Below are 13,919 nucleotides of genomic sequence, written 5' to 3'. Positions count from 1 at the left end.
TCAAAACAAAAAAGAAAAAACAAAATGGATGCCCCAAAAGCAAAAGTATTTATCGATATATCTTCTTCTTCCTCCTTGCCTTTTTCCCATTATTTGGGGTCGGCTCTCCTTGATCTCAGTCTCCAGTTCGAACGATCCTGGGTCGTCTGATTTGTCAGGTCCAACTGCTTCATATTTCTATGAACTAGACCTAGCCATGTGAGACGGGGTCTGCCTCTGCCCCCCGGCTGTGTCTCCATATCAAGTACCTTCCTTGTCATGTGATTGGGTGAACGTCTATTTACATGTCCATACCAGCGCAACCTTCCTTCCATTATCTTCTCATAGACTGGTGCCACCCGGAAACTGCCCCGAACATGTGTGTTCCGAATGTGGTCCAGTCTAGTCACACCCCCTGCCCATCTCAGCATTTTCATTTCAGCGGAATGGAGTCTATCTTCTTGCTGTTTTTTCAGGGGCCAACACTCACTTCCATATAGCATTGCTGGTCGCACTGCAGCTTTATACACTTTTCCCTTGATGGGCACAGGCATTCTTTTGTCGCAAAGTACCCCAGTTAGCTCTCTCCATTTAATCCAACCTGTGTTTATTCGGCTTGAGATGTCAGCATCTATGCTTCCATCATGGCTGATTATGGAGCCTAAATATTTGCATTGAGTAACTATTGGGAGTGGAGTACCTTGCAATTGTATGTGTGCCTGCGCCTGATCATCATTGTCACCAAAGCTGCAGTGCATATAGACCGTCTTCTCTCTGCTAATTCTTAGGCCAGCTGCTTCCAGGCTGTTACGCCACAGATCAAGAGACTGTTGTAATTCTTCTGGCGTTTTTCTTATGAGAACAATGTCATCCGCATAAAGAATGTCCCAAGGTGGTGGATGCTGAATTTCTCTAGTGAGGTAGTCCATGACAAGGTTGAAGAGGAGTGGGCTCAGGGCTGAACCTTGATGAACCCCAACTTCCACACTAAACTCCTCACCAATTCCAGCCGGGCTCCTGACCTTTGTTTTAGCTCCATGATACATATCTCTTACCACGTTTACATAGTACTCTGGGACTCCTTGTGCTCTCAATGCTTGCCAGATTAAATCTCTTGGCACTCTATCAAATGCCTTCTCTAGGTCAATGAACACTAAATGCAAGTCTGCTTTATTTTTTCTGTGTTTTTCCATAAGGATTCTGACAGAGTGCACTGCGTCAGTAGTGGACCTACCACTAACAAAGCCACATTGATTTTCTGTCACCGATGTTACTCCCAGCAGGCGTCTGTTCATCACTCTTTCCCAAATTTTAAATGTATGAGAGATGAGTTTCACTGCTCTGAAATTTTTACACAAACGAACGTCACCTTTGTTCTTATAGAATGGTACAATGTAGCTTCTCCTCCATTCATCTGGAATTCCTTCACTGAGCACCGCATTGAAGACCCCAGTAATAAATTCCACCCCTGTGTCATTCAGCATTTTCCACACTTCCACTGGGATCTCATCTGGCCCCACAGCTTTGTTTGTGGCCATTTCATGGAGAGCTACCCTTACCTCCTCCTCTGAAATGGACGGAATTGGCCCCATTGTCGGCAGTTCAGATTGCAGTGTCTCAATTGGAAATTCTTCATTGAGGAGATGACAATAATATTCTTTCCACCTTTTCCTTATGTCCTCATCTTTGGTGAGAAGCTGACCTTCCTCATTCTTTATAAATTTGACCATTCTGATGTCTTGACAGTTGTTGTGCCTCTGCTTGGCAGTCTTGAATATCAATTTTGAATCCTTGGTGGTCTCGATCTTTGTGTAGAAATCTTGCTCTGAAGCGGCCTTTGCCTGTGCAACAGCCCTTTTTGCAGCTTTCTTGGCCAGTTTATACTCGAGCTTAAATTTTTCTCTATCTTCTTGTGTCTTGCTGCCTTGCCACCTTTTAAAAATAAGCTTTTTCTCTTTCAGAATAATATCAATCTCTGGATTCCACCATCTGGTATCTTTGTCATTCTGTACAGCTCCTTTAGAAACTCCCAGACACTTTCTTGCTGTATCAAGACAGAACTCTTGTGCTTCGCTCCAGATGGTATTGACTTCTTCATACTGTGTCTTTGATTGAATGTAGTGGTTCATTTTTAGAGAAAAATCCCTACCCTCATCACTATTAAGCTTCTGCCAGCGTATCTTTGGAGTCCTAACCTTTTTGGCCTTGAATGGGCTTGACATGATAAATTCAGCCACTAGGATTCGATGCTGGGCGGTGAGAGGCTCTCCTGGTATGACTTTGCAGTCTCTACATGTTTTCAACTTTTCTCTATTGGTCATTATGAAGTCAATCTGCGATGCCACATTTCCACTTCTGTAAGTAATAAGGTGCTGCTGCTGCTTGGTGAAAAAAGTATTAATTAACGCTAGATTGTGTGCTGATGCAAACTCAAGAATTTTTTCGCCTTCTGTATTAACCTTTCCATAGCCATAATTTCCATGTATCCTGTTATAGACTGTTGTGGTCTGCCCTACATGTCCGTCCAGATCCCCACAGACATACGTGTTTTCATTGGAAGGTATGGCACATAAAAGATCGTTTATCTCTCCCCAGAATGTGTCTTTTTCAGCGTTTGTACAACCTGCTTGGGGTGCATAAGCACTTATGACATTCATGCAGCATTGATTGTCCAAAGCAAATTTAATAGACATCAATCTTTCACTGACTCTTTCCACTTCTACCACCCTTTCCTGGAGATCCCTATCCACAACAATCCCAACTCCATTTCGTGCTCTAGTACCATGATATATAAGTTTGTAGCCACAGCCAATGTTCCGTGATTTAGACCCCTTCCACTTTGTCTCTTGAATACAACAAATATTAATGCGTCTACGTTGTAGTATTTTGCCCAATAATTCTCATCCTGAGGTACCGTAAGTTTAATGTGGACTAAGTTACTAAAGTTGAAAATATTATTTTAAAATAGCAAATTTAATTTATTAATAATAGGCTAGCAACTTTTATTAATTTCTTTGTTCTATCATTAGAATACTTGAATAATATTAGAAGTAGGGGTACTGAATAGGCTAAATATATTAAGACCTTATTCCCTATTGCAAGATATTTATAAATTTCATCTTCTTTTAAATACTGTACTTAGGTTACTGCATCATTTATTCAATAAATTAAATAAAAAAGGATTTGCTAACATAAGTGATTTACATGTAGGCCTACTGCAGTCAGGCTACTTGTTGGAAAATCCATTTAGAGAAATGATTCAAGATTAAGCTTAGAGTGGTTTAGCCAAATGTGGATTGTTTTATAAAATAAAGTTTTTCAGTATTTTATAAAAAGTTTTCCATTAACCAAATTATAAACTGAATGAAATTCAACCACTCACTGAAGCCCTAGAGCTGATTGGATTGGTTGTTTGAAGATAATTTATATACGGTACTCAGACTACTGTAATTTGTAGCATCATAGAGAAACAATTAAACATCTCATGGTGATTAATTTAATGGTTTAGTATAGGGCTCTTATGTTGTAAATTTCACTGTTAACTCAAGCCGCTGATATTCCTATGGTATTTTTGCTTTATGGTAACTCAATATAAATATAATAACTCTGGTACTATGAGGTCCACCTAATGGCAGCATTTGATTAACATTGGTGTTGCTATTCTTGTCTATCATTAGATAAATCAAATTGCTTTGGAAATTGAAATAAGTTTTGCTCTATCCTCATGTTGCTTCACATGATTGTTTTTTTACAATGTAAAAATATACCTAATTAATTAGACCTTACAAAAAGATTTAATTTAAATCATGAAAATTTATGAATTACTAATTGAATAATATATTTTCTTGACGAATAAAATATTATTTAATAGAATGCACATTTAATATTGGGTTACATCAGATATGTTATTCCGAATCAGCTATTCTCTATTATAGGAGCCAGTGGCAATACAGGAAATCGGCAACGCAGTTGTCCTATCTTTTCTACTGGCATTATAGCATTGACCTAACTATAAGCCTACTTGAATGAATGAATTTATTTGCCAAAAACAAGATACAAACATAAAAATTAAGGAAATGTTAATCTATTTTATTAGAAACTATAACAAAATGATATCCTTATTTATGATAATAGTATTAATAAATTAAGATTCAATTTATGCTCACATGCATGAGTACAGTAGGTGAGGCAAAAATACCTGCAGAAGGAAGATTCCTTGTTTGCCAGTGTGACTCGTATAATCAGCTGTACTTAAGTATCGCTGTATTTATTTACCCTCTTTGAATGAGTAGTTTTCATTTGATCGCCAACTTTTTCCATGCTAATGTTAAATTTAATATTATACAAAAGTTTTCCTTATAAATTAACTTGAACTTATTATTTATATTTTACAGTGCCAAACTGATCAACTGCATCCTAATGGAACGTTCAAGATGTGATTCAGTAACTGATACGGTTGTTGCAATAATTATTTTTGACCAAGTAAGTAAACAATTCACCATGAAATGGTATTTTTGCTTTTGCTCCAAATCAGTATGGGCTGGGACACACAGAGAACAATCTGCGGGAAGCGGTCAGAGTGGCCTTCATCTATATTTTAGATATTCATGTCTATAACCTGCTAAGACCTCTCTGATTCCTGTCTGCAGATCGCTGTGTGTGTCCAAGCCACAAAGTTTTATCTTATTTATAAATATTGTGCGCCACCCGCTTGGAAAACATTTTACAGGTGACATTTTTGTACTGTTTCGATTTGGATACTATCAAAAACAACTTGAATATGGTAATTTTAAAAAATCGATTTAATTTACTTAGAATTGATATTCTGAGAAATCAAATATGTAATGAGACAGGCAATACTTTCTTGATCACTTTATACTTGTTTTCATCCCTCTGGAAACGCTGCTGCATTGTGGTCGTCAGGCTAGTTTTACACTCATTCGGTTCGTTTCGTTTTCGGCAAATCCCGATAAGTGTGAAACGGTAATACGGTTTGAATTCAGTACCGAATAGAAACCGCATAGAACCGAACGCCTATTTGACACTTGACTCTAATAAATTCCATCAGGTTTCAATTCGTTGCTAGCGAGAGGCTACTTTCACACACTTTCGGTTCGGTTCGGTTTGTTTCGTTTTTGGCGAATTCCTATAAGTGTGAAGCGATGATTCGGTTTGAATTCGGTACCGAATAGCAACCGCATAGCACCGAACGTCCCCTCGACACGAATATCATATTCGAATTTGTTGCTAGGGAAACAGGAAAAAACAAAGTCTTCTACACACGCTGGTCTTTTTTGTTTTTATTTTAACCTGATATCGTGATTATCTGTTTCAAAATTTCCCAAGTCAAAATCATATGGTCAATTCAATTCTGTTAGTTCACAGGAACAATTTTTTCTCAATGAATAGTTTGCCAAAAAAATATGAAAGATATAAATTAAAACTCAGGGAGAATTTTTTTCCACGAATATTATATGATTTCATCAATGGAGAGAAGAGATGAAGTTTATATAATACCATGTGTCAAAACAAGGATCAAATTTTCAATTTAAAAAAATTATCTCTCTAAACATCCAAAATTAACATAATCAAAAAGAAACTATTCAAATAATTCACAATTTTTAATTAACTTTTAGGGTCGGTTTCCGAGCTCGGGATTTAGCTAAGTTCTAGACTTTAACTGGCTTTAAACTCTGGAGTCAGAAAATAGGCTTTCCGAGTCAGAGCGTTGACGTAGTCGAGGACTTAAATAGACTGTGTAGTTTAGAATCACGTTAGACCCTGGAGTTTGTAATTTCGCTTTCTGAGTGAAGGGCTTTTAAGTCCAGGACTTAAAACAGCGTGATTTTAAACCCTCGACTGGGGTAGGGTTTAAATTCAAGTTCTAGACTTAACTGAGCAAACACAATTCAGTTATTGTTTTGGAGAAGATAAAAAGCCAAATAATTGTCATGGAATACAGTTTTTTTTTCAAAACAAATACGTTTTCAAACTCAGTAGCCTAATTAAATTTTCATTCATAATCACTGGTTAGGATCAATGATCAATAATAGCATAACGTAAAATGAAATGTTTATTCATTCACCTTTCAAAGGTTTTGCTTTGAATAGGCCTACAAAGAAATCGAAACGTATTTTCACAAAATAGTTTGGAGAGCATGCTCATTTGAATTGTCCCGCTGCAATAAGCTGTTTCCGTTTTGCTATAATGCCAACAATACAACAGCAAAATATTGTGAATTTCCCTCATGTTTACTGCGTTAAAGTCCTGGACTCAAATAAGTCGAGAACTTGATAGACTCCGGAGTTTAGAAGATAAAATCGTGACTCAGAAAGTCAATTTAGACCCGAGAGCTTATTTTAGTCCTAGACTCTGTAAGTCCAGAACTTATAGATCCCGAGCTCGGAAACCGGCCCTAAGTCTAGAACTTGAATTTATACCCTACCCCAGTCGAGGGTTTAAAATCACGCTGTTTTAAGTCCTGGACGATTTTTGATAAATCCTTGACTTGGAAAGAGGCGAGAATCTAATTCAAGTCCTGGACTTATAAGCCCTTCACTCAGAAAGCGAAATTATAAACTCCAGGGTCTAACGTGATGTCTAAACTCCAGGGTCTATTTGAGTCCTCGACTACGTTAACGCTCTGACTCGGAAAACCAATTGACTACATCTGATTTTGAATCTGACTCCAGAGTTTAAAGCCAGTCAAAGTCTAGAACTTGGCTAAATCCCGAGCTCGGAAACCGGCCCTAAATTTTTGTTGTTCAAGAAATAACATCTTACAATTTAACACCAGCTGTTATATTCAAATATACCAGCATGACCTGTGAAAATCCAAACACAGCTGTTCTTGAGAAGAAAATACCTAATTAGAACCGTACGAATTAAAACCTGACATGTATGAAAGCCTCATTCGTTTTCGGTAACGAACCGAACCGAATGCGTGTGAAGCGTCTAAGCCTCACTGTGCAGAATAAGCCTCGTCGACAGAGTGGTGGTCATGATGTGGGTCTGTCTACCCGCTAACTTTTCAGGGTCTTCTTCAACTTGTCCTCTTTCTATGCTTCGTACAGTAGCTGCAACCTTGTTCAATATTCTTTTGCTCAATAATTCAGGCCTATTCCTGGCCAAGGTTGAAGTCACTTCCACTACATGGATCAATTTTGCTTGTAGATCTTTTTATAGTGATGAGTTTCTTCATTTATTGTGAACATTTGTGGTTTCCATTCCACCATTAAGGCTGATTCCAGGATAAACATTGCAGGCAGAGTCAAAATGAGGCCACAAAGGTTGAAATAGTGGTCTACAATGAGCAACTATCTTGAATAATGAATCCTCAAAGTTTCATGAATTTATTTGCTCTCTATTCAGCAATGGATCGGATCTCACCCAAGATTTAAACTATATATCGCAAAAAGTAAAAATTATGAATTGAGTTTTCCCTTGTGATGTGCTTCATTTAGTGAGACCGATGGTATCCAAATCGGAATAGCCTTCTTTGAAAAATGTTACCATAAAAAGTTTTGAAAAGCGTGATGCACAACCTTAAGTTATCATTCTTATCAAACATGCACCTGCCACTCCCACTAAACTGTTGACGTCTTGCTCAAGTGACTCCACTGAATTTATTTATGAATACCGACTAGCATAAACTAACTTATTGCCTAAGCACAAAGCAGGTTCAAAAACATCACATTCATATTAGGTGTACTTCGTCTACTTGAGCCTACGTTTATTTATTATAATTTTGTACCAATTTTCACTTAGATAAGACTAAAACTACCATAATTTTATCTTTGATAGATTAACTATAACAATTTTAACATGTCTAGCTATTATGCTTATCAACTCATAAAATATTTTGTATGCAACATCAAAATAATTTAATATTTTATGTTCGCAAGTTTAATATTGATATTTAATGTGTTTTTAAGAGCATTCTAAAAGAGATATATAGAGAAATTGATGTTTTTCTAGCTCAAAAATGTAAACTTGAATCGTGAAATGTGAAGAAAATCATACATTGACAGCCTATCATTTGCATTTGAGCATGTTCCTACTGCTGGCAGCAAATAATAGGATAATAATATATATATTTTAAAATATTGAATGCTGGGATTATAATATTAATCATACTTTTATTATTACAGATTGAATCCACAAAATAATTGAAGAAATGGTTTCAGATGATTACGAACAAGCGCAGCTATCTTTGGAGAGGTAATGCACCTACTGATATCCCGTGATAAGAACTTGGGAGAGATTTAGTGAAAACCTGGAGAACGGCCACTTAGCTCACAAATCTGAGCTGTTCACATCAAGCTGATATTTGTGACAGCCATTATAGCTTTAATCATGTAAGTAAACACTCGATCAGACTATAATTTTCAATTATTTGTATCAATTAACTGCGCCCGGTTCTACTCAGAATAACAAAGGCACAGGTTTCTTTGTTTAAACTACAACAGTAGGCCTACTATCACCGACAGGAGTCGAGTCGGAGCACGGGAGCAGTGGTAGCGGACGGTCGTGTTTCGAGGAGCGCACATAACATAAACCGTTTCTTGTTTATGCCTTTAGAAATATTTTTTCATCGTAGATCTTGTCCATAACCTAATAACTTACTTTATTAATTTATTCTTTCAATTAATACGTAATAATCTTTCTAATAATAACTCATCATTAATAACATCAGTAATAAAATCGGTATTGTACCTCTTAAAGTCTACTAAAGTATTTAGTACTTGTCTCTCTATTTGAACTTATTAGTTGCGAATTCATTCATCAGTAACCATAATCAACCAACTTAGCTGTATTAAACTGTATTGAATCGTAAATTATCTCTTTATAAATTGTAGGTTTGAATTACTCTTACTCATAATATTAATATATTTTTTATCCATCCAGGAAATTGAATAAACTAAATTTTTATATATCTGATCATTACCAATAAATATTTTACTGTATAAATTCATTACCGTATAATCGGATACAGGCCATTAAACCTTAAATAAAATGAAAAATAAATAAAACAGGAGTTCTACTATTTTTCTCTTTGGGAGGATGGTGGGAGTGTTTACCGCTACTCCTGGAAACAATTCGTCCACTAGCATCCGTCATAATGGTCATTGAACACAACTTATTTGTACATCTATATGAGATTTGTCCCTTCTGGGATACGTAGCTTTTTCGAGATTTGAATTCGTCAACCCACATTAAACCATCCATTACACTAAAGTCTGCAGTCAGACTATTTCGTTCTGAATTAGTCATATTTTGATGAATAAAGCAAGTAAACAGCAAAACAAAAAAAAACTTAAATTAGCCAACAGATTATCATGCAAGCAAGCTAACACGTATTTATATTTTTAATACTAATATACTAATCTTGCATCCTATAAGCCTATTTCAATTCTTACAGCTCATCATGAAAAATTAATTCAGTAAGATTATTGTTATAGTTGAGCGTTAAATATTCCACTAGGTAATTGGTATCAGGCATGTCACACTTAACTTTATTTTTTGAATCATTAAATTTATCTGACAATCAATATTTTCATTTATATCTCAATACGGACTTCCTATGTGCTTAGTCATGCAGCATTTATTATTCCGAAAACATATTCCTTCTCAATCAATTAGTAGTAATATCTATCATTAAAGTGTTGGATTAAATAAAATAGATAGGTAAATCAGTGTTCCAAAGATGAATTTAATGCGTTCATAGTTGTTGATTGTCAGTAGATGGTCCAGAAAATACGCGATATACGATGAATCACACAGAATTCCATATTATTTCCATCTTCCATTTTAGGATGAATATAAGCTGAGCTAAATTCAAAAAATTGTAAATTATTCTGTCATTCTTCAGTAATTAATGAATGCAATATGAACAACTCTCTTTCATGAGGTGAATCATTTTTTCCAACATTTTCCAGTTTCTCAATGATAGGGGAGTTATAATTATTTGTATAGGTCTTCTAAGGAACCATTATCTTCAGCTGGTACCAATCAACTAAACTTCAACTCCAAACCACCGTATTAATACCAGTATACAATTTATAAGTCTATTACAGCTGTTAACTTTAGATGCTAAATCATATTATCACAACATTATCTTCAATCATGATCATCTTCCCGTTCATCGGTAGCCGCTGGGCCGACAATTTTGGAAACATAGGTCTGTAGAATGGATTAATAAATAATTGTTATTAGTCCCCCTATCAAAATTTCTATTCAGAAACCATCCCCAATATTCACACAACATATTCCTAAAGTTTCATGCCGTTCTGTCAAGTAGTTTTTAAGTCTATAGGGAACAAACAAAGTAACAAATTAACACATAGTCATATATATATATATAGATTATTTCTTTCTTACATAATTATCTTTCTGTTGTTTCCACTTATTTTTTTTCTGTTACAGTTTCTCGATTGATCAAAGCACCACAGACTGCATCGTTCGTCACCTCTGCCTTTAAGCGCGTTATCACCTACTCCAATAAGCCACCCCAATATCCTTAATAAGCAATAGAAGTTCTTATCGACTGTGTATGACTCATTAATATCCATGTTCTGTATAAATTTATGTGATAGGCCTACTGGTATTAATGTTGATGTACCGTAATGTTTTTTGCTCATGTATAATTGATAATAATACATTAAAAATAAATATAATGTTAAATTATTATTGTTGGTTTTTATTGAACGAGCGTTAGCGAGTTCTCACTTTTGACTTACTGAGGGCCAAAGTCGTCCGTCTGTTTGTATGCTCTGCAATAACTTAATAAGAATTGATCAATCAGTTTCAAATTTTAAACACGTATTCTTCAAACCTTTTTACAGGTCAAGTTACAGGTCAGTTACTTTTTACAGGGACACATACTACCGCACCGCGCCAGCACCGTCACCGTGTTTGTTGCCCGCGCCGTCACCGACTAGTTCAGATTACTTTTTGACGGTGAAGGTGCGGCCTCGTTTAAGGCTGTTCGGTACACTTTTTATTATTTGAATTGGATAATATTTTTTCAATATAATTGTTAAGATCATTATAAGAGTGAGAAAAAGTGGCAACTGAAATTTTTAAGTGGTATAATAAGCGAGTTATGGGTTGTAGAAGTGCTAACTTTCCAGATTCCGTTTTCTTTCCATCTTCCATTTTAGGATGAATATAAGCTGAGCTAAATTCAAAAAATTGTAAATTATTCTGTCATTCTTCAGTAATTAATGAATGCAATATGAACAACTCTCTTTCATGAGGTGAATCATTTTTTCCAACATTTTCCAGTTTCTCAATGATAGGGGAGTTATAATTATTTGTATAGGTCTTCTAAGGAACCATTATCTTCAGCTGGTACCAATCAACTAAACTTCAACTCCAAACCACCGTATTAATACCAGTATACAATTTATAAGTCTATTACAGCTGTTAACTTTAGATGCTAAATCATTTATTATCACAACATGATCTTCAATCATGATCATCTTCCCGTTCATCGGTAGCCGCTGGGCCGACAATTTTGGAAACATAGGTCTGTAGAATGGATTAATAGATAATTGTTATTAGTCCCCCTATCAAAATTTCTATTCAGAAACCATCCCCAATATTCACACAACATATTCCTAAAGTTTCATGCCGTTCTGTCAAGTAGTTTTTAAGTCTATAGGGAACAAACAAAGTAACAAATTAACACATAGTCATATATATATATATATATATATATATATATATATATATATATATATATATATATATATATATATATAGATTATTTCTTTCTTACATAATTAACTTTCTGTTGTTTCCACTTATTTTTTTTCTGTTACAGTTTCTCGATTGATCAAAGCACCACAGACTGCATCGTTCGTCACCTCTGCCTTTAAGCGCGTTATCACCTACTCCAATAAGCCACCCCAATATCCTTAATAAGCAATAGAAGTTCTTATCGACTGTGTATGACTCATTAATATCCATGTTCTGTATAAATTTATGTGATAGGCCTACTGGTATTAATGTTGATGTACCGTAATGTTTTTTGCTCATGTATAATTGATAATAATACATTAAAAATAAATATAATGTTAAATTATTATTGTTGGTTTTTATTGAACGAGCGTTAGCGAGTTCTCACTTTTGACTTACTGAGGGCCAAAGTCGTCCGTCTGTTTGTATGCTCTGCAATAACTTAATAAGAATTGATCAATCAGTTTCAAATTTTAAACACGTATTCTTCAAACCTTTTTACAGGTCAAGTTACAGGTCAGTTACTTTTTACAGGGACACATACTACCGCACCGCGCCAGCACCGTCACCGTGTTTGTTGCCCGCGCCGTCACCGCGGGCTAGTTCAGACTAGTTCAGATTACTTTTTGACGGTGAAGGTGCGGCCTCGTTTAAGGCTGTTCGGTACACTTTTTATTATTTGAATTGGATAATATTTTTTCAATATAATTGTTAAGATCATTATAAGAGTGAGAAAAAGTGGCAACTGAAATTTTCAAGTGGTATAATAAGCGAGTTATGGGTTGTAGAAGTGCTAACTTTCCAGATTCCGTTTTCTTTCCAGATCATAAACGGTTTCGACTATATTATTAGAACTTCTCTTGAAATTTTAAAAAATTATTCTTTCCAAACTAAAACATTTTATTCGCCATTTCGTTCATAAATAAAAAAGTAACATTTTTTGCAAATTCGATAACTTGTTTATTTTGGCATTAATCGCTAAAAAACGCATATTAGAACAAAGCCAATGATATACTGAATGTATAAAAAAACTCCAATGGAAAATTCAAAACCGTTTATGATCTGGAGAGAAAACAGAGTTTAGCACTTCAACAACCCATAACTCGCTCATTAGACCACTCAAAAATTTCAGTTGCCACTTTTTCTCACTCTTATAATGATCTTAACAATTATATTGAAAAAGATTATTCAATTTAAATAAAAATAAAAAGGTTTACCGAACAGCCTTAATATAGAGAGTAAAAAACTTATTGAAGAGACACAGAATTATTCAGTTTTGTACGATCAAAGTGATGTGAAATATGGTTGAACGGAGAAATAAGTTGAAGTAAAAGTAGAACCAAATACGTTGAGCCAAAGGTATTATAGACATAATATAATAAATTATTAAATAAACAACAAAAGGTATTAAATAAGGCACCCGTGACTGTGTCTTGAATTTTAAATTTAAAACTAATTACTAGTAGATGCAGAAGGTAACAATTTTATTGCAGATATATAGTATTTTCGAAACATGACTGATGGTATTGTTAGGCACTGAAATATATACCAGCACTATGATTCTCATTTTCTGTGTCTACAGGTAATTAGTTAAAAATTGAAATTATAAATTCAATTCAGATGTAACAATATTATATTATATTAACAACATTAGTTTAACACATTCAGAAATCAGACCGCAGTAGCACTACAGAATTGAGACACTGCTGTCGCTCGGATATGTGTGCTCTCCCACCGCCATTCCCGTGTCGTGGGCTTAGCTCGGCCGTACGTCGGCGCGGTCTCGGTGCGGTTATATTTGTACCGGCCTTATGTCTGCACACAGGCGTTTGCTTTTTTCTATGACTGCCTGCTGCTCCGTGCGTTTGCCTTAACACATGGCAAGATGAAATACAAAAGGTTGCAAACAAGTTTGGTTATCAGTAGTGTACTATAAATATCGGGGACCGAGCTTCGCTCTGGAGTACAAAAGCATAACAATTTATTACGAAAGAAGAAATTAAAATAACATTCATACAGAAATGTTCTATCTAATCACAGTAAATTGAGATTAATTCCCAGAGGAATGCAAAAATTTCCCTCACAAAGGCCTAGTTGCACAAAAGCCGGTTAAATTTTAATCCTGATTAACTTCACGTGAACCAAATCAGAGAAGACCATTTCAAAAAGATGGATCTACTAATAGCCCGACTTTTTTG

General features: G+C 35.3%; 1 long non-coding RNA gene across 6 annotated transcripts; it reads left to right on the top strand.

Moving 5' to 3' along the window:
• Positions 1-2,870: 2,870 nt before the first annotated feature.
• Positions 2,871-10,668, top strand: LOC120350109. Of its 6 annotated transcripts, none has more exons than XR_005570617.1 (4): positions 2,871-2,889; positions 4,374-4,461; positions 8,166-8,336; positions 10,405-10,668. It is a non-coding gene; the product is annotated as an uncharacterized LOC120350109 (long non-coding RNA). The 6 variants fall into 6 exon arrangements; XR_005570614.1 differs by having other exon boundaries at positions 8,130-8,336; XR_005570618.1 differs by having other exon boundaries at positions 2,873-2,894.
• The last annotated feature ends 3,251 nt before the right edge of the window (positions 10,669-13,919 follow it).

The sequence above is a fragment of the Nilaparvata lugens genome, chromosome 2 (genome assembly GCF_014356525.2).
Source record: "Nilaparvata lugens isolate BPH chromosome 2, ASM1435652v1, whole genome shotgun sequence".
Lineage (NCBI taxonomy): Eukaryota > Metazoa > Arthropoda > Insecta > Hemiptera > Delphacidae > Nilaparvata > Nilaparvata lugens.
The sequence above is the reverse complement of the archived record's forward strand: the minus strand, read 5'-3'. Positions and strand labels throughout refer to the sequence as shown.